The sequence below is a fragment of the Choloepus didactylus genome, chromosome 18 (assembly GCF_015220235.1).
Source record: "Choloepus didactylus isolate mChoDid1 chromosome 18, mChoDid1.pri, whole genome shotgun sequence".
NCBI lineage: Eukaryota > Metazoa > Chordata > Mammalia > Pilosa > Megalonychidae > Choloepus > Choloepus didactylus.
The window spans coordinates 52,771,376-52,792,327 of NC_051324.1; the positions used below are offsets into that span (position 1 = coordinate 52,771,376).

A 20,952-nucleotide genomic window follows, 5' to 3' on the forward strand; every position below is an offset into this window, starting at 1 on the left:
TCAAGAGATTAAGGCTCAGATGTGCTGGGGGCAGGGCTGCCACTAAGTGTCACAAACCCCTCATTTTGTACCAGCTGATGGGAGACCGTAATTGCCCAGATGGTGGGAGGGCATGATTAGTCCTTCTTTTATGCCAAGCCACAAGGGAGAGGGAAATTAATCACAGAGCCAGGGTGGGAGGGGCTCTTCTATCTCATCCCTCTCTCTCAAGCTGGCAGGAAGGTTCTCTATGAATATGCAGTAGAGCAAGTCTTCCTGCTTTGCTCAATATAGCTGTCCCTCTAAGGCCTTTCCCCACTGGCTGGTATTTCATTTCCCCTCTTTTCCTGCACATTTCACCTCCCACTCAGTTCTTTCACTATGGCTTTATGCTCTTGACAACACTCCTGCCAAGGTCAAGAGTGACCTCCTACTCATCAAGACTACTGGCCACCAGGATTGTCCTCATCTACTTGACCTCCCTATAATTTTGGAAGCTGTTCTCCACTTCTTCCTTCTGGAAACTCTCTTCTCTTGTCTTCTGGGACTCCCTGCTCCTGCTTTCCTAATCTTTTCTTCTCCATTCACATCTTACTTGCCCAAGTCCTGAAAATGTTAAGTTCCCAGCTCTCTGTCCCAGGCCTTTTATTCATCTCTACAGTCCCTCGGGGAGTGGCGGATACTGTTGGTCGCCCATCCAACAGCCATCCTCTTCTTTTTTGGGAATGTGACCTTTCCCCTGTGCAAGTGGAGGAGTCATGATTTTTCTAAGCAACCATGGGAAATCACTTATCTTCCCTGCGGTTTCTTAAGGGTGGACATGTGATAGAGTCCTGGTTAATGGGGTCTGAGTAGAAGTTTGGGGAGTGGATTTCAGGAAATAAATGTGTGAGAAGAATCTGCCCTTCACACCTTTAGACAAGATTATTTGAGGATACTGTGCCTGAGGCTGCAGCATCAATCTTGTGAGCCTGGGGAGAAGATGAACAGAATCAATCACAGTGAGGCTGACCTGGAGTTTTGCTGTAGTTAAGCCCATGAATGAATCAATCCTGGACTGGCCCTGCCATTCTCATTTTTAAATTGACACACTGGGGGCTATTAACCTTTCCTAAGACTTCAATCACCCGCTCTCTGTTGATGCCTATCAAGTTTATATGTTTAATTCAGACCTCTTGCCAACAGCATCACAGACATCTTCATCTGGAAATCCTTCAAACAAAACCCCCCATCTGTATATTCTCTTATTCTTGGTCAGAGTCAGTTTGCCTTCTGTCATCCTGCTGCACTTTGTTCATACCTCTGCTATGCACTTGCCCCATGGGTTTGTTTAACTGTCTGTCTTTCCCTCTAGGGTTTAAACTCCCAGAGGGCTAGAGACTTATCCATCTTTAAATCCTTGCTATCAAGTAGGAGCTCATTAAGTATCATTGACCAAATGAATGTATGCATGTTCAGGATATCCAGATGTGTTTAGCTGAATCGCAATATCTAAAGAAGAGTAGCTTAAATTGTAAAGGCATTAATTATCTCACAAAACAAGAATTCTGGAGGTAGGTGGATCCAGCAATAGTTCAGTAGGATCAGGGCACTGAGTCAGAATCTCTGAGATTCTCTTGACCTTTTCCTCATGGCTACAAGGTAGCTGCTACAGCTCCAATATCAGTGCTCACAAAGACCTTTCATCTCACTGACAGGAACTAATTATAATATGTAAACTCATAGACATGAAATATAAGGTACCAAGATATAGGACGAGGCTTAAGAATGGGGAGTGGTTGCTTAATATGAGGAGAATGTTGAATTAGGATGAACTCAAATGTTTGGAAATGAACAGGGGTGTTGGTAGCAAGATGTAAGAATAACTAACAGCACCGAATGGTGTGTGAATGAGGTGGAAAGGAGAAGCTCAGAGTCATATATGTCACCAGAAGGAAAGTTGGAGGTCAGAAGATGGGAATGTATAAAACTGAATCCTATGGTGGGCAATGTCCATGATCAACTGTACAAATACTAGAAATCGCTTCCATGAACCAGAACAAATGTATGACAATACAATTATAAGTTAATAATAGAGGGGCATATAGGGAAGAACTATATACCTATTACAAACTATATACTACAGTTAGTAGTATTTCAACATTTTTTCGTAAACAGTACAAATGTACTATATCAATACTACGAGTCAACAATTGAGGGGGGTTGGTTAGGGATAGTGGAGGATTAGAGTTTCCTTTTCTTTTTTTCTTTTCTCATCTTTCACTTTATTTCTTGTCTGGAGTAATGAAAAGTTTCTAAAAATTGAACAAAAATTAAGTGTGATGGATGCACAGCTGTATGAGGGTACCCAGGGGCAGGTGATTGTGCACTTTGGATCTTTGGATAATTGTATGGTATCTGAACAATCTCAATAAAAATGAAAAAAAAAACAATAAAGAATTCAAGAATGAAGATGTTTTGGTAAAAATGTTAATATTTAAAAATGAAACAAATTTAAAACATTTAAATAAAAATTACTAAATAAAAAAAGAAGACCTTTCAGACAGGATACAAGGGGGTAGGATGGCAGCAAAGGGGCTTCTGCTTCACACACTTTTGGGGGGGATGTGGGGGATGAGGAACATTCTTCTAGAAACTTTGTTAGATAGAACTATGTTATGTGCCCCCTTGGACCAATCTCTGGCAAAGAAAATAGAATACCAAGATTGGCTTAGACCAATCCTGAGTTATCCCTGATACTGAACCGAAGCAGGGTTTTGAATCAAGGTAAGGGAGGGATTATCTATTGGACACATAATCAAGAATACCTGACACTGAGGTGCTCTGTCCTGGGATACGTGTAGCTCTGTGATGAGCTTTCACCTCTGCCCCATGCCCCTGTTCAGAAACAATCCCTAAATGCTCCAAATTTAGAGATCCATAGCTTAAACTGATTCTTTGTGGTCCCCAAACTTTGGGTACTTATTGCTAACTTGACCTCTAGCAGGGCTGCTGCACACAGTGTGAATGTTGTTACTGTGACTGGGAGCCACAAGGGGAGAAAATAGGGCTGAAATCCAGCTTCTACTCTGCTTGCCAAGCCACGCACTGTGGCATGGGGTTGTGTCCACTTGGAGGAAGGAACAACTTGTTCTAATTCGTACAAAGACACCCTAAGGGCTGGGGCCGCCGTTCCTTCCAGAAAGGCTGTACTGATTTATACACCCAGCAGCAGCAGTACCTGAGAATGTCCCCTTCTCTTCTCTTCATCATTAGTTATTATCACTTTAGAAATCTTTAATAATCTTTCATCTGGGTCCCCTGGCTCCAGTCTTTCTCCATGTACTTGCTATATACTCCCAGGTTTATCTCTCCCCAGATATTAAACCAGTCACTTCCTTGCTCAAAATATTCCATAGACCCCCACTTGGCATTCTGGGCCCCTCAAGATGTGGCCACCCCCCACCCCCCGCTCCCAGCCTTGTTTCTCATTATGAATCTGTCATCTAAGCCAAATGTTTGCTTATGCTGTTCTCCACCCTCAAATTCTTTTCTCCTTTTCTGCTTGTTCTTGTAGACATGGCTCCGATCCCATCTCCTGCAGAAATATATTCCTTGGCTGCTCTAGCCTGCCCTCCAGTCACCTCTGAATTCCTCCGGTTCAGTGGTTCTCTGCTTTGGCTGCATGGGGGAATCACCCAGGGAACTTTAGAAAATACCAATGCTTGGGTCCACCCACAGACATTCTGATTTAATCTGTCTGGGTGCCAGGCCAGGCAGTGGGATTTTTTAAAGGCTCTCCAGGTGGTTCTAATGTGCAGCCAAGTGCAAGAACTACTTACTTAACTTATTCGAACTTAGTGCCTTGTCTGTTAGCTATCTTTGTAAATGATGAGGCTTTCCTCTTTAATGATTTTGTATTTCTTGCAGTGCCATATGGAGGGTTTTCAAACTGGAGAATCACTTGGTGGAACTTAAAACAATACAGATTCCTGGCCTGGCTCTAGAAGATTCTGACATCTGTATATTTTTAAACCTCTCCAGGTGATTCTGAAATGCATCTTGATTAAGGGACACTGTGCTATGCTTTTTTAATTTCTACATTTTCCATAGTGCCATGCACAGAGTAGGTGCTTAATAATGTTGCATTTTTTATACATTGACTGTCTAAGGAGAAATAGAATGACATCAGTGTTTAAAGAGATTTGACAACTGTAATGCGTTATGAGAGTATAAGAGATTACTATTATTATTTTAATTTTCCAAGCTTGTCCTTGTAATTTTTGAGGCTCCAGAGAGCAGAAACTGGGTCTAGGGCACCTAGGTACCCCCTGAGGGTAGGGTTGTGTTCAGAAGCAGGGAGTGCTTGGGAACAGTTTGTTGCATGGATATAGGAAGGGGCTCTCTTTACAGCATTGAAATGCTGGGCAACTTAGATTTTCAACCTTGGCACAGTGGACTTGCTTACCTGGGTCCCAGACTATGACAACACTCAGAATTTTTGGTTTGGAGAATGGGTTAAGGTCTCGAATACCTTTGTTAAGCTCATCTTTTCAGTTTGGAGGCAAAATCAGTGAAATGCTTCCTTCCTTCCCCCTACCAGGAACCATACAAAGGCTGATGTGGCCCCTGCCCAAAATAAAAGGGCTCTTCTCCTTCCTCTTTAGAGCAGGGATTTTGAAAAGCAAGGGCAAGGCTGGGGTGAGGGTGGGGCAGGGCGGGCTGAGATGCGGGGAGGGAGCAGAGGGTGGGAAACAGCTGGAAGCCTTTGCTCAAGTCAGACCCATGGATAATACTCATCCCAACTTCTTTTTCTCTTCCCCCTTGCCAGTTATAGAAGCAATAACAGTCAGTGCTGGCAACAGAGAAAAACAAGAGTCTGTCAGAAACATACATGTACACCTGACCACCCATAATTCCACCACCCAGAGAGAACCACTGTTATTTGAATTTCTTTCAGTCTTATTTCCATGCGTAACAAAAATAGTATTATGCAGTGGCCTGTTTTTTTTTTTTAATTTGTTTTTTAAATTCAATTTTATTGAGATATATTCACATACCATACAATCATCCAAAGGGTACAATCAATTGTTCACAGTACCATCATATAGCTGTGCATTCATCACCCCAATCTATTTTTTGAACATTTTCCTTGTACCAGAAAAAGTGAAAATAAGAATTAAAAAAAAATAGCAAAAAAGAACACCCAAATCATCCCCCCTCCCTATTTTTCATTTAGTTTTTAGTCCCCAGTTTTCTACTCATCCATCCATACCCTGGATAAAGGGAGTGTGATCCACAAGGTTTTCACAATCACACTGTCTCCCCTTGTAAGCTACATTGCTATACAATCATCTTCAAGAGTCAAGGCTACTGGGTTGCAGTTTGATAGTCTCAGGTATTTACTTCTAGCTATTCCAATGCATTAAGACCTTAAAAGGGTTATCTATATAGTGCATAAGAATGCCCATCAGAGTGACCTCTCAGCTCCATTTGGAATCTCTCAGCCACTGAAACTTTATTTCGTTTCATTTTGCATCCCCCTTTTGGTCAAGAAGATGTTCTTAATCCTACGATGTTGGGTCCAGATTCATCCCCAGGAGTCATATCCTGCGTTGCCAGGGAGATTTACACCCCTAGGTGTCAGATCCCATGTAGGGGGGAGGGCAGTGAGTTCACCTGCCAGGGTGGCTTAGCTAGAGAGAGAAGGGCAATGGCCTGTTTATTTTTTTTTCATACATCAAAAACATTTGCCTTTGTCAGTAAATATTCTTCAGTAGCAGGGGTCAGCAACTTTTTCTACAAAGGGCCAGGTAGTATTTTAGGCTTGGTGGCATACAGGGTCTGTTGCAACTACTCAACCCTGCCACTGTAGCATGAAAATGAGATGGCCACATCCCAATAAAACTTTATGTACAAAAATAGGTGGCAGGCCAATTTGGCCTGTGTCATGGTTGACTGAGTCACACCCCACAGCATTACTTGTAACAGCTCACTAGGATCCCTTTATAAGTCTATTGTACATTATTTGCTCTTCTCTTACTCTTGATCATTTGTGTTGTTTCCATTTTTAAAATATTACAAATATCACTGAGAGTAATATCCTTGTCTGTGCATCTTTGTTTTTTTTCTCCTCTGGGATAAATTCCTAGAAGTGGAGTTGCCGGGTCCAGGGATTTATGTAATTTTAGGGTTTTTGACACAAATTGCCCAATTGTCCTCCAGGAAGTGCAGCAGAAGAGAGGGCTGCCCATTTCTTGCATCCTTGTCAACACTAGGTATAATTCCTTTAAATCTTTGTCAATTTAATAGATTTTTATAAAAGATCTCTTACTGTGATTTTAATCCCATAGTGGCTTTATTGAATGGTTTTTGTCAGATCATGACTTGGTTTTGTCAGGTCATGACCGAGAGATACATTGTGATTCTACTGAGTCCTTTGTCCCCAAGACTGTCCACTTTTGATGTGCTGTGAACCTGGGATAAGGACAGTTAGAAAAACAAATGACGTGGTTCAGTGCAAATCCTGGCCTCTCAGGCCCAGTCACCTAAGTAAATCGGATCTGGGCTGACCCCAGTTTGCTGCTCACAGGTAAGTAAACAGAGAAGAGTAATGTAGGAAGACTGTTGTAAGTCAGAAGTAAAATGCCCTGTCCCCCACCTCCAACAAAGGGAGAAATATTTTGGAATTCACATAATAACATCTTTGTGATTTTGCCCTGGCAGACAAACCTGACTCCTCCTTTTTAAGCCCTGTGGTGTGTGTCCTGTCACACAGAAGGTGGTGCTTTTGTGTGGGCTCCAGGCTTGGCTGGCTCTTTATGAGTTTGATTGGGGAAGGAAAAAAACAAAAAAAGGCGGCTTAAGTTGCTGCCATCAATTCCAGGGATGAATGGCTAAGTGATGATGCTGATGAACGATTTGCATCTAAGAGGCAGTTTGGGAGTTTTGTGACTAGCCTATGATTGCAGATAAACACCACCTGCCACGGCTGTCCACCGCAGCCCCCTTTCTACTCGGGAGGGTTTTCTCTGAGCAGAAAAGCTCTTCTCTTTTTCCTCCACCCTCCAGTGCTTTTATGCTGATGAAGTGGAGCTGGATGAGAAAACTGGATTTACAGGAAGTCTAGCTGGTTCCCCTGGGAAGAAGGAAGGGCCGTTTTCAATTGAGGCTTGTCTACATTTTGATTAAATTGGAAAAGTGGTGGCTTGCAGAAGCCCCTTCCTAGTTCCCCGAAGGTCCCTTTTGCGTAGTCCCTGAATATGCTTGTTGGAACACAGATTTGGTGTCCCTTCCCGAGACCTATGGAAGGCTGGGAATCTGCATTTTTGCCAAGCATCACTGGGTGATCCTGTAAACCTTAAGGCAGATGGGTCCTAAACTTAGTTGAGCCTCATAGTTACCTGGAGGGTGTTAGAAACTATAGATCCTCAGGCCCAGCCCCTGGAGATTCTGATTCTATAGGCTAGGCTCTGGATGTGGGAAGGGTTCTCCCAAGTGATTTTGGGAAGAAGCCAGGTCTGGGAACCAGGCACTACCCTAAGGAAATACCAGAGGTGAAATACTTGGAGACTCTCTGTTGGTTCTACAGAACCTGGAGCAGAAGAGGCCGGGAAGGAGACACTGGGAGGCACCAGGATCCCCTCTGGGGGTGTGCGTTCCTCACTGGGCCAGGCCCAGCCCTTGGAGCCTGGTGGGCATTAACTGCAGAACTCAGAACCACTTTGAACCAGCCCTTTCATTTGCTCCTGGGTGGGAACTGCATCCTGGAAGCTGATTTCAGCGCTGAGCATGTCTGAGCTGGGGGAGGCCACAGGGTGGAGCGGAAAAAGCCCTGGACTAAGCAGATAGAAAATTTAGATGTGGTCAACTCTGTGAACTTGGGCTACTTTATCTAATCCCTTGGAGTGTCAGGGTTTCAATGTGCAAAATGAAGATAATTCCTGCTCTAAAAAGGACCAGGAAAATTGTATGAAATCACAGAAATGCAAATTCAAGCCAACATGAAATACCATTTCATATACTGTATATGGAAGGATTATTTTTTACAACGAGAGCACTCAAGGCTGGTGAAGTTGTGGTGAAATTGGTGCACTCACAGACTGCCAGGAAACATTTTCAATTGGTACATACCTCTTGGAAGGTGATATGCTGCTGCATGCTTGGAGCCAGAAAGAGGTCCACACCCATTGACTAATAATTGCATTTCTGGGAATTATCTGAATAATAAAACAGAAGCAGAGTTATATGCATTAAAGTATGTGTTGCTGCATTACTTACAGAACAAAAGCCCAAAAACAAAAACAAAAACCAACTGGAAATACACTAAACATTTAACACTTGGGAGATTGTTTAATAAATTAGAGTAGATCCATGCAATGAAACTCTATGCAGACACCCAAATGATCATTCATGATGAAGACCATGCAGCAACATGGAAAACATTTATTAGTGTTAAGTGAAAAAGGCAGTACCCCAGATGGTATGCTCTTTGACTACAGCTCTGTACCCTGTGAGTGCAAGTATGGACAGGGAAAGAAAGGCAGCACAGAAGAATGAGAGTATTCGTGAAGGGGGTAGGATTATAGGTACTTTTCTCTTTTCTAAACATTCTTTAATTTTACTGTTGCATCCTTGTTTCATAATAAAATTTACTATTTCCTGTCCTTTCTGTTGCACCAGCTCCATAGTCGGACCAAATGAAAAACAAAACTGCTGTATATTTTGTGAAAGATTGTTGGAGTTGAATCTACTGTGCACGACTCCTATTTTCATCCCACTATCTCGGGTTGGTAAGACTAGACACCCCACTTCATATGAGCCTCCAGCAAGTCCTGGGGAAGGGAACACATGAGTGGGAACTCCGGGTACCTTCAGGCTCTAGGGACAATGCACACCCAGTGCTTGTGGGGTAGGAAAAGAAGGCATGTGGATATTATCCTTCAAGGGGTTCAAAAATAGACTTCTTTTGGGGGTGTCTATTTATCCCAGTGCTGATACTCTTTCCTAGGGGCATTTTGGTTGTCACAATGACCGGGGGTGGGGGGTTGGGGGGGTGGTTACTACTGGTATTTAGTAGATGGAGGTTGGGATAGTACTGCACAACAAATTATCTGGTCCAAAATGCTCTTTGTGTCCCTGTTGAGAAATACTGATCTATTCATACTCCATAGTCAGGGCTGCCGTGTATGGATGTGCAGGTGGCCCACTGCATAACTCTGGGGGGCACAATTCACCTGGTGGTTAAGTTGTGAACTCTGAAACCAAATGCCAACTGGAAGAACTTGGGCATGTTACTTATCTTCTGCATATCTCAGTTACCTCGTTTGTGCATAGTAACAGTAACATACCTTATATTAGTAATATAGGAATAACCTTATATGGTTATACCCAGGATTAAATGAATTAATACATGTAGAGCTCGGAACAGTGCCTGGAAGATGGTAAGTGTTCAGTCAACTTTAGATGTTTATCACTCTCTGAGATCTGACCTTCCCATCCATTGGAATGGGTCCTCAGTTTCTTCTCCACGATCCTCATCATAAGGCCCAAATTCCTGCTCTCCCTCTGGCTTAACTTTTCCTGGGCCCACCTGTAATCTTAGCATAAACTCCTCTCTTTGCTTATGCTTGCTTGAGCCTGTTTTTGTAACCCACAACCAAAAGTCTTAACTAAGGGAGAAAAAACTCACATGCATACAAAAAAGGGCTTTCAATTAAGTATGAGATTACTTGGCATAGAAAGTCCATAAATGCCACAGACAATACCTAATTCTAACTGAATGAAATTTCAATTCAAACAAGTTGTTAAGTGAATGGAATGCTGCTGGCTAGGCTCTCTGTTCTCTGTTCTAAGAAAACACACAGATAATCAGGGCCAGTCCAGGCATGTGCTGGGAAGCCAAGGAAAGGAGACCCTCTCCCTTAAAATCTTTCCGACTAGCGTCTGAAATTCTATCACTGTGATTCATGCCTTTTTTAGCAGGTGGTCCTCTTTGAAAATATGAATGTCCCTGCAAAATGAAATGTGGAAAGTTTGCTGCACCCTACTAAGATCTGCAAAAGGGCATTTTGGTCCCGATGTTGTGTTGATTAAGTGGTTTCCCTCCTCCTCCTGCACTTCCCCCACGCCAGCTGCAAATGGTGGCAGTGCCAGAGCCCGGCGGTGGATGGAGGGGGCAGAAGGATGCAGAGTGGATCTTCCTTCAAAATAGCTGATGGGCTCATCAACCATGTATTTAAGGAGAGAGCAGGGGACCTTAAGAACTGGAAAGAAGTCTCTGATTTGCTTCCGGCTGGCATGGTGAACTGTAGGAACAACTAATTTCTCTCTTTGCCCAAGAAAATCTGATCTGCTTGCTCTGAGGTGTAAGTGAGGGGTGGGGGTGGCATTTAGCTGCAGGAATGGTTGTTCATTGACAATTTGCTAAGCCAGTGGTTCCTAAATTTTGCTGCACACTATAATCATTTAGGAAACTTTAAAAATCCCAGAACCCAGATCAGACCCCAGACCATCATAATGTCTGGGTCTGGGTTTCCAGGCATCAGAATATTTTTAGACCCTCAGGTGTTTCCAATGTTCAGCCAACTTTGGGAACCACTATCCTAAGCATTTAGTGCATCAGACACCTTATGTGATTTGCAACAGGTGAGCACCTGGTTCTTGCCCTCCAAATGCCATACATTTTAAAAAATTTTATTTTTAAAATGTTCATACAATAAAATTGATTTTTTCTTTTGGTGTACAGTCCTATGAATGTATTATATTGAGGCTCATGTACCATAAAATTCACCTTTTTAAAGTGTATGATTCAGTGGTTTTTAGTATATTTATAGAGTTGTGCAACCATCATCACTGTCTAATTCCAGAACAAGTTCATCATCCCAAAAAGAAACTCTGTACCCTTTAGCAGTTACTCCCCATTGTCCTCTTTCCTTCCCTTCCCCCCACAACTAGCAGCCACTAGTCTACTTTCTGACTCTATGGATTTGTCTATCCTGGACATTTCATATAAATGTAATTATGTAATATGTGACCTTTTGTGTCTGGCTTCTTTCACTTAGCATAATATTTTCAAGGTTCATCCACGTAGTAGCATGTATCAGTACTTCATTCCTTTTTATGGCTGAATAATATTCCATTTTATGGATGTACCACATTTTGTTCCATTCATTAGTTGGTAGACATTTGGGTTGTTACCACTTTTTTGGCTATTGTGAATAACACTGCTATGAACATCCATGAACAAGATTTTGTGAGTGTTAGGTCTGGAGCCGTTCAGGAATCCACACAATGCAGCGAGTCAAAGCATAACGTTTATTTAGAGGAAGAAAGCAGGTGGGAGCCGGAGGGAGAGAAAGAAAGAAAATGGCTCCAGCTCTCTATCTGAGAGCAGCATTTTTTAAAGGAAAAAACTCACTTTGGGATGGGAGGGTGTCAGGGGAAAAGGGTGTCTGCTGAGTGTGTCCTGTGCCTCAATTGGGTGGGTGCCTATCAGTTTCTAGGCTGATAGGTTGTTAGGATCCTGGCCCATTATTCTTCTTAGAAAAGCAGCTGCGTTATCTATCTAGGGAGAGCAGGCCTTTCGGTTGTTCATCTTATGGTCATATCTGACCTTGCTTTTACCCGCCTTTTGGGGTTGGAGTGCCACTGTGGCTGGAACAGCCTTGAACAGCCTTCATTCTTTAATTTATGGGGCGCCTGTTTTCTGTGAGATAAGCTGCGGGAGCCCCTGGGTTAGAAAGTCCTTCTACATGTTAGTTTCTTTCTTTCTGGGATCTAACAGTGAGGACATATGTTTTCATTTCTCTTGGGTATATACCTGAGAGTGGAAAAACTGGGTAGTGTGATAACTCAATGTTTAACTTTTTGAGGAACTGCCAAACTGTTTTCCAGAGTGGTTATACCGTTTTGCATTCTCATCAACAATATATGATAGTTCCAGTTGCTCCACGTAATTGCTAGAACTTGGTATTGTCAGTATTTTTTAATTTAGTAATTCTAATATTTGCATTTCCCTAAGACTAATGATGTTGAACATCTTTTCATATACTTATTTGCCATCCTCATATCTTCTCTGGTGAAGTATTTGTTCATGTTTTTGCTCATTAAAATTTTTTTTCTTATTGTCCAGTTTTGAGAGTTCATCATATATTCTAAATACAAATCCTTTGTTGGGTTTGTGATTTGCAAATATTTTCTCCCAGTCTGTAGGTTAGACACAGTACTTTTGGTATGTATGTGATGAGAAAGGAATGGAATTAAAATTTATTGAGCACTTACTATGTGCTGGACATTGTAGAGGGTTGCTTGGTAAATAGGGACAGGAATAAGACAGAGTCCCTGTCCTCAAGGCAGCTTGTTTGGAGCTGGGGCTGGAGGTGAAACTTGGACACCAGACTCCATAAGACAAGCAGAAATGTCTGAGACATTTGATGGCATGTAGTGAAGCAGAAGAGGGAAATGGTAGAGCTGAGTGGTTAAGAACGAGGGCTCTGTAGTCAGACTGTTGGGTCCCAGCTGCACCATCTGCCACCTGTGTGACCTTGGGCAGGTTACTAAACTTCTCTGTACTTCGATTTCTTCATTTGCAAAATTGGGGCAATAATGCCCACCTCAAAGTGTTGGGGGGATTAAATAAGATGATGCAGGTGGCAAATGGTAAGTGCTCCATGAATGTCAGCTATTATTTCTTTCTGTAGCAACATTGTTCTGTGGCAATCAGGGAAAGCTACCTGGAGGAGGTGGCCCTTGAGCTTAGCCTTGAGGATGGGCAGGACTTCCAGAAGCTGAGATGGGGTGGTAAAGGGGTAGAAGCATATATGTCATCCCAAAGCTTGCATTTCTGCTCTCTTCCTTGTTCCATCTCCTTCCCCCTTCATCCTGCATTCTCTTCTCACCTGGAGTCTCTTTCTTTCCTTTTTCTGCCTCTCCCCTTTTTCCTTCTCACATACCAAAGGTCTCCATGGTCCCCTATGGTGCTGTTAGCCTAATGAGTTCGCTGACCCCTGGGTTATGAGCCACGGCTCTGAGTCTCAGAGGCCACCTTTGGCCCCTTGCTGGGGCCTCTGCACCCTGATCCAAAAGGAAGCTGGACACTCGTTGGTGGATTCCTTTCCCAAAGGCTGATGCAACCACTCAGCAAGAGATCTGTTTAGTGCTGGGTCGCATCCAGTCCAAATTATTGAGCCATTTTCTGTGTGGACATCAGGCCTATGTTGGGACAACAGCTCTACCAGCTTGAACTTGTTCGGGTAATAATTTACTTACGGGGAAATGGGAGTTAAATGAGTCAGGAGGCATATTTTGTGTGAACTTTGGGGTACCTCTAATAGCAATTTGTGTAATTTGTCCAGGCAGATAGTAAAGCTGTCTGAATTCTCATGTTCTACCTGCCATACTGACCTTTTGGATTCATTTTATTAGCATGGTTGACTTTGATTTATGTTCATTTTATTGCTTTGGTTTCTCCTTCGAGCTTACAACCAGAGCAGTGGAAATGGGCTTGTGAGGGAGTACGTAGCTCTGCTGCTACTCTTTTGAAATTCTTAATAACTTATGAACAAGGGGACACACATTTTGTACCATGCCTTGAAAATTGACGGCCACATCCCCAGTGCTTGGTGTTGAGCTCAGGTGAAATTTCAAGGTCATTCTGTCCTTTCACCTGCCTCTGGGACCATCCTGGCATCTTGACTGTTGAAGACCCTCAGGGAGGCTGATTGACAGCCCTCTGTGGCAGGACTTCCAAAAGTTACCGTCCTGCCAGCCAAGATATCTTTAAATGCACACATAAATAATTTATTTTAAAATACGTAATGTATGGCCATGTACGAAAATTCAAAAGTACAGAATGGTGTACATCAGGGTACACTTGTTATCCCCCAGTTTACATGTTTCCCTTCTGCAGAGGCAACCACTGTTACCCATCTCTGGGCGACTTCCAGAAAAGGTCTAAGCTTCAACGAACATGTGTAGGTTCATTGAATAGGTCCATATTTATTTTTCCTTACAAGATGGGGGCACAGCTTGTACACTATTTTGAACCTTCTTCTTTTCATCGTGGACATAATTCCAGATCATCATACAGATTTACTTCTTTTCTTTTTGGGAAACAATTTTCCATTGTTTGACTGTTCAATAATTTACTTAACAAATCCCCCACTGATAAAAACTTAAGTTGTTTCCAAACTTTTGCTCCTAAAAGCCATGCTCCTAGAACGGGGTTACCAGGTTTAGCAAATTAAAATTCAGAATGCCCAATTAAGTTTGAATTTCAGATAAACAAGGAATAATTTTTTCATAAAAGTATTCCATTCTTATGTCCCCAGGGAGGGGAGAACAGGACATTTTGGACATGCTTATGCTAAAACATATCGTTGTTTATCTCACAATCAAATTTAACTGTGCATCCTGTATTTTAGCTGGCCATCTTATCCTAGAGCAATGCCTGGCTCATGTAGGGGTTGGATAAAGATTTATGGAATGAAGTAATAAATGTTCCCTTTCTAGAATACAAGCTCATGAGGTACTTTGTCACATTCCCTGCTCAATCGTTAGTGCCCCAAACTGTGTCTGGCATGTAGTAAATGCTTAATAGGTATGTGTCCAACACATGGGCAAATGCCAGGATGAATATCCTTGTAAATGCTTCATTTGGCCCATGAAAGAATATATTTGTGGGATAAATTCATTCATTTAAAATTCTGATAGATTCTGCCAAACTGTTGTCTAATTGTATTCCTGTTCATCACCTAAAGTCATTCTACCTCTGGGGAGCTTCCCCTAGAGGCTGTCCTAACTGGGGGGTCAGAAAAGAACTGAAAGTTGCCAACCCCATTATGCCACTCCTTTATGCCATGTCCATCAATTCATGCCAGTAAATAAGGAATTTTAGATGCAAATAGAGGTAGATAACATCTGGCTCATCAGGACCTTGACTGAACTGTCCCTGGAGGCCCTGGAGGAGCCCAGGAGGAGCCCACCGGCCCTGCCAGGCTCCCCATGATGGATGGCTCATGTTGGCCAGGCCGTCCCAGAGGCCCTCTCGGGTTCATCGCCCACCTGCCTCCCAGTCTTCCAATCTGTCACCAGCACAGGACGATTTAATCATCGTAACGACGCTGTCACAGAGAGCATGCTCCGCCACCTCTGGTGGGAAAGTCAGTTCCAAGTCTTCCCCTGGCTAGTCTAAGCACACGCAGGTGCCATTTGCCAACCACGGAGATCTGGGGTGGGGTGGGGTGGGCGTGGGGACAGAGAGCAGGAACAGTCACATGAAGCGGAGGGGACACAAGATTAAGCTTTTTAGACTGGGAATCAGTATGCTTGGATTTGGGTCCTGATTTCACCGCTTTCTGTACTAGCTGGGTGACTTTGAACAAGTTACTTAACCTCTCTTAGCATCAGTTTCCTCTGCGGTAAAATGGGGCTAATAACTCCTAACTATTAACTCATAGATTTGTCATGAAATTTGACTTAATAATATATGGGAAAGGGTTGTGTCAATTGTGAAGAAATCCAGAAATATAAAGTATTTTGGAGTTGGGAGTGTGGATGGCAGAAGGTCTCAAATGGTTTTTAAATTTTTTGTTTTGTTTTGTATTTTACCAGCATGGCCTCAAACTTTCTATCCAGAAGGGCTTAAAGGGAGACAACATGGAAGGTTTTGGTACTTGCCCTTTTAAAAAAGTTGAGGAGTTGTCAATCCTTAGTCCCCATTGAAGCCTGGGGCAGGAATGGCTGGATTCCAGGGGTGTCCCTACTGTCTCTTCCCAGGACTGGGAACTGGGGTCCCTGCTCCCCTGGATCTTCTATTTCACTGGGTAGAAGCCTCCCCCAAGGCTGTCCATGACAGACAGTATTGACTCCACTCCTCCTAGAAACCTGCCATTTGCAAGGAGGCAGCTGTGCAACCCAATTTAAGATCAGGCTTCTCTCAACTTCTCACCTTGGCACCTGGTGATCTCTGGGGGATGGGAGCTCTTGCAATTTAAGGAGCAAAGCCAATTTCTCAGCCCTCCTGGGGAATGAGAGCCTTCCCAGAAGTGACCAAGAAGCAGAGGAAGTGCTCAGCCCTGGGGCGAGGAGGCTGGCTCATTCTTACACCACCATGGGTGTCAAAGGGAAGGTCCCGACTCACCCCTCTGCAGCAGGCCAGCTCTGGGTGTGTGGCTCAGAACTCCTTTTTCTCCCGCTGATGTAAAGGAAAAGTGGCAAATCACTGTGTGTGTGTGTGTGTGTGTGTGTGTATGTGTGTGTGAGAGAGGGAGAGGGAAAGGTGCATTCTAGATCTGGCCCAGAGGGGTCCATTACTGTGAGGACCTGCGAGTTTTGTCTTTGTGAGAAATGCCAATGAACTGCAAATTATAGAGTAACTCTCAACATCTGCTTCCAGTGTAAATTACTCCAAAAAGCATCATGTTGTTACACCTTTACCAAGAGGCTGCAAGCTGCCCTTAGAGAGACGCGTTTGCCAGTTGTTGTGCCTAACAGCCTCACACTCAGGGGTGGGAAATACCCAGAATAAAAGTGGAGTTGTCTGAGACTGCTCAGGGGTGTGCAGTGTGGGGTGTGGAGAAAACAAACAGACCTAACCAAAGCAGAGCAAATCCCAGCTGATCTCTACCTTATTCAACACTTGGGGGCAGAAATAATTTCTGCGCTCTAAAAAGCAGAACAGTGAGAAGTGACTGGGCTTGGAAGCCAGATCAAAGCCACCACGGCACCCTGCAGTGTCCTGCCTGCCTCTGCTCCCTCCCTCCCTAGGCGGTCACACACCGGGCAGAGGAGGCCTCTGGGGCTTGGAGAGGGGCGATAGGCTCCTGGATTGCTTGGCGGCAGCACCCAGGGTTTCCTCACCTGCACTCTCACTTCCCTGGGAGTTTGGGGTTAGAAAGCTGGGCCTGTGGCTTTCAGGGTTCTGTCCCAGGGAGAGGAAATGGTGAGTGGAAGGAGGTGATAGCCTTCCTCACCCCCACTCCCGGCCCAGTGTCCCAGCGACCCCTCCCCTGCCCAACTACAGTTGTAGTTCAGGGGTTTGAGAACTTGTGGATTTTTCCATCAAGTGTCGGTGTCACTTTCCTGAGAACAGGGCTTTGCTTCAGCTCTGCTGACCTCCTTTCTGTTCCTGGAAACAGCCCTCCTGCCTCAGGGCCTTTGCTTCAGCTGTTCTCCCTGCCAGGTTCTTGGAGAGACTAGCCCCTTCAGCTCAGAGGTCCCTTTCTCAAAGAGGCATCCCCACAACTTGAAAGGTGAAATCACTGCGCTCCCCCCTACGTGGGATCAGACACCCAGGGGAGTGAATCTCCCTGGCAACGTGGAATATGACTCCCGTGGAGGAATGTAGACCTGGCATCACGGGACGGAGAACATCTTCTTGACCAAAAGGGGGATGTGAAAGGAAATGAAATAAGCTTCAGTGGCAGAGAGATTCCAAAAGGAGCCGAGAGGTCACTCTGGTGGGCACTCTTACGCACACTTTAGACAACCCTTTTTAGGTTCTAAAGAATTGGGGTAGCTGGTGGTGGATACCTGAAACTATCAAACTACAAGCCAGAACCCATGAATCTCAAAGACAGTTGTATAAAAATGTAGCTTATGAGGGGTGACAATGGGATGGGGAAAGCCATAAGAACCACACTCCACTTTGTCTAGTTTATGGATGGATGAGTAGAAAAATAGGGGAAGGAAACAAACAGACAAAGGTACCCAGTGTTCTTTTTTACTTCAATTGCTCTTTTTCACTCTAATTATTATTCTTGTTATTTTTGTGTGTGTGCTAATGAAGGTGCCAGGGATTGATTTAGGTGATGAATGTACCACTAAGTAATGGTACTGTAAACAATCGAAAGTACGATTTGTTTTGTATGACTGCGTGGTATGTGAATATATCTCAATAAAATGAAGATAAAAAAAAATTGCTATTATCAGAGGGTAGAAAGAAACAGCAATTAAAGTATTGCTATGTTTTTCTCACACATATTGTTTGTTAAATTAGTCCTACTATTCTTTACTACTAATTGCCACTGTTATGCAGCCCTATTGTTGTTTTGTTTAAATAACAGCATTTTAACAATACATTATAGAAAAGTAAATAATACAGAATAATAATTTCAAAAAAAAAAAAAAAAAAAAAAGAGGCATCCCCTAACCATGGCTTCTAAAATAGGGACCCCAGCCCTGCACACTCTATCACCTCTGGGAGCTGCAACGTAAGGTGCAGTGGGCAGACATCTCTGTGAGTTTTGCTCTCTGATGGATCTCCAGCATCTCACACAGGGTCTGGCCCACTGTAGGTGTTCACTCCACCTTGTTTGAATGAATGTTGCATGAGTGAATCACCTGCTTTATATTTCCATAGCCCTCATCTCTATCAAACATCATCCTGCTTACTTGTTTATCTATTTGCTTACTTATTGTGTGAATTCCTAACTGATTGACAGCTCCTTGAGGGCAGAGACATTTAAGTCTTGTTCTTCAATGTCTGTCACCAGTGCCTACAAGAGTGCCTGACACGTAAGATTCTCAGTAAGGCTTTGTTGAATGAATGAATAGGAGACTGCTCTTCACAGATAGACCTGTCCGGATTAGTAAACCGGTCCTCTAAAGAGGAAAATTCTAATGTACAGCCAGATTGGGGTTGTGTGGGATTATTCTCACTGGATTGCAGAATTTCTTTGACTAACTTTTTTTTTCTAAAATTAGCTTAAATATCCATTAGCACCTCCTGTGTACCAAACAGTGTATTAGGAACAGAGCTTTCACATGTGCTGTGCCTCAGCAGAGAAATTCTATCCAATAGATTACTAGCACTTAAAATTTTGCATCTTCCTTTAAAAAAATAAAAAGGGAGAAGTGCAGAAACAAAAAAAATTAAGCCCCCATTTTATTGAGGGCTCCAGGTAGCTGGGTTCTGGTTTACTGGTACATGGTTGACTTGGCATTCAGTATCCTGGAGGATCTCCTCCCAACTTAGCTTCTGAAGCATCTGACCCACCACTTCCCTTTGGATGCACCTTGCCCCAGCAAATTCAAACTGCTCACAGGTCTCTATTTTCCATCCTGTCTCAAGCATCTGCCTGTTCTGTTCCTTTTCCTGGACTGTCCTTTCCTTCATCTCCACAGCTCTTACTTATCATTTAAGGTTCACTTCTCTGGGAAGCCTTTCCTGATACCACCTTGGATTTATGGTAGAGCATGTCTTAACACCCCTCCTGGGGAAGGCAGCTCTGTGTTTGGCAACTCTTGGTGAGATCCCCTCCCACTGCTCCTTCTCTTCCCCTTGCAGTGCCGAGCTCATGGGATTCTGCACATCATAGATGATACAATGAAGATAAAGTGCTTGGAATGTGGTAGGTACGAAGAGATTTTATTCACTCTCTTTTACCTTTGTGGTGTGGATCCTTCACTAGGACTGGCTTCTCCAGTATAGTAACACCTTGATAAACTAGAGTATTTGGGAATAGAGGATGTTCTGAATAGTGGAGTTTTCTGATTAAAGGAGCATAAAATAGAAAACTCTTTTTAGCTGAATGCTTATTGAAACTCTTTCTACATTGCCCAGGTCCGTGATTCTAAAATAATATAGTAAAGGTGATTGGATATTTCTTGTTTCAGGATCAAGGCATTTGCTTGGGAGTGATTATGATTAGCATCAGCAACAATGCACGTGGCAGTGAAGGTATGTAAGTGATTTGAGCTAAAACCATGGTGATCACCCCAGGACTAAGCCCAAACTTACATTTGGGGGAAACAAAATATTGGCTCGTTCCCCTGCTTTTTGTATCTTTCGTTTAAAGGGGAAGAACTGAAACAAACAAAATTCAGTTAAAGATCCAGGTTAGATGGTGTTTGATCAACAGAGATTTTGTTTTACATTTGGCTGATGCTTTGATCAATTTTGACAAAAATCTCAATCAGTAATAGTAGGTGATATATATCATGCCAGGTACTATCCTGAGCATTTATACTTATTCACTCATTTAATTCTCACGACAACCCTGTGTAGGTACTTTTATCATCTCCATTTGACAGATAATGGCTCAGAGAGGTTGTGGCTCACCCAAGGTTACACAGCAAGGAAGTGGAGAAGTCAGAATTTGAATCCAGGCTCCAGGGCCTATAGGAGTCTCTCCTGCCCAGGGTGACCAACCTGTCCCGGTTTGCTCAGGAATTTTTTGGTTTTAGCACAGAAAATCCCATGTCCTGGGAACACCCCCAATTTCAGGTGAACTGGGATGAATGGTCACTTTTCTTCTGCCTCTTACATACAGTTTTTCAAGGTCGGCTATTTCATACATGAAGCCATAATTGCCTCTAGTTTGTGTGGCATCCAGTTTGCTGACGACTAACAAGATAGGGGAGTGCTGCGAAAATGACCTTGCCAGGCTCTTGCTATTAAAGTAAACTAGGTAATACACGGAGAAAATCTGTAGAGGACAAAAACAGGAGCCAAGGAAAATATTTCCAAATCTACAAGTGGTAATGCCAGAGAGAGAATGGGATCAGAAAAGAACTGGCTCTGGAGAAGGCAAGGACGCAGTTGGGAAATACCTGAACTAATGAGGATGGTGGTGGGGGGTGTTGCTGGGTGAATGCCATGTGCCAGACTCTGTTTGAATCATTATTATAACGCATTAACTCATGTAATCCTCATGATAACCATTTGAGGTAGGCACTGCCATTAGCCCCACTTCACAGATGAGGACACTAAGGCTCAGAGAAGTTAAGTTAGGAGAATCCTTGTAGCAGCAAAGAAAGAAGCCTACCTCAGGAGGGGATTGCTTGAGAAAGGCCTGGGAAAGGTTGATGTGGATTGTATGAGTCAGGGTTCTCCAGGGAAACAGAACCAATTTATGGAGATATATTAAAGGAATTGGGCCATGTGACTTCGGGGATTGGCAAGTCCGAATTCTGTGGAGCAGGTCTTAAGCTGAGAACTCTGATAATTTCAATGAATTCCCCAGGAGAAGCTGGCTGACTGAAGTAGAAATG

General features: G+C 43.4%; 1 long non-coding RNA gene across 1 annotated transcript; it reads left to right on the forward strand.

Annotated features, from left to right (window-relative positions):
- The first annotated feature begins 13,132 nt into the window (after nt 1-13,132).
- On the forward strand, nt 13,133-19,601 carry LOC119513493. Its single transcript, XR_005212646.1, has 3 exons — nt 13,133-13,211; nt 19,247-19,310; nt 19,576-19,601. It is a non-coding gene; the product is annotated as an uncharacterized LOC119513493 (long non-coding RNA).
- The last annotated feature ends 1,351 nt before the right edge of the window (nt 19,602-20,952 follow it).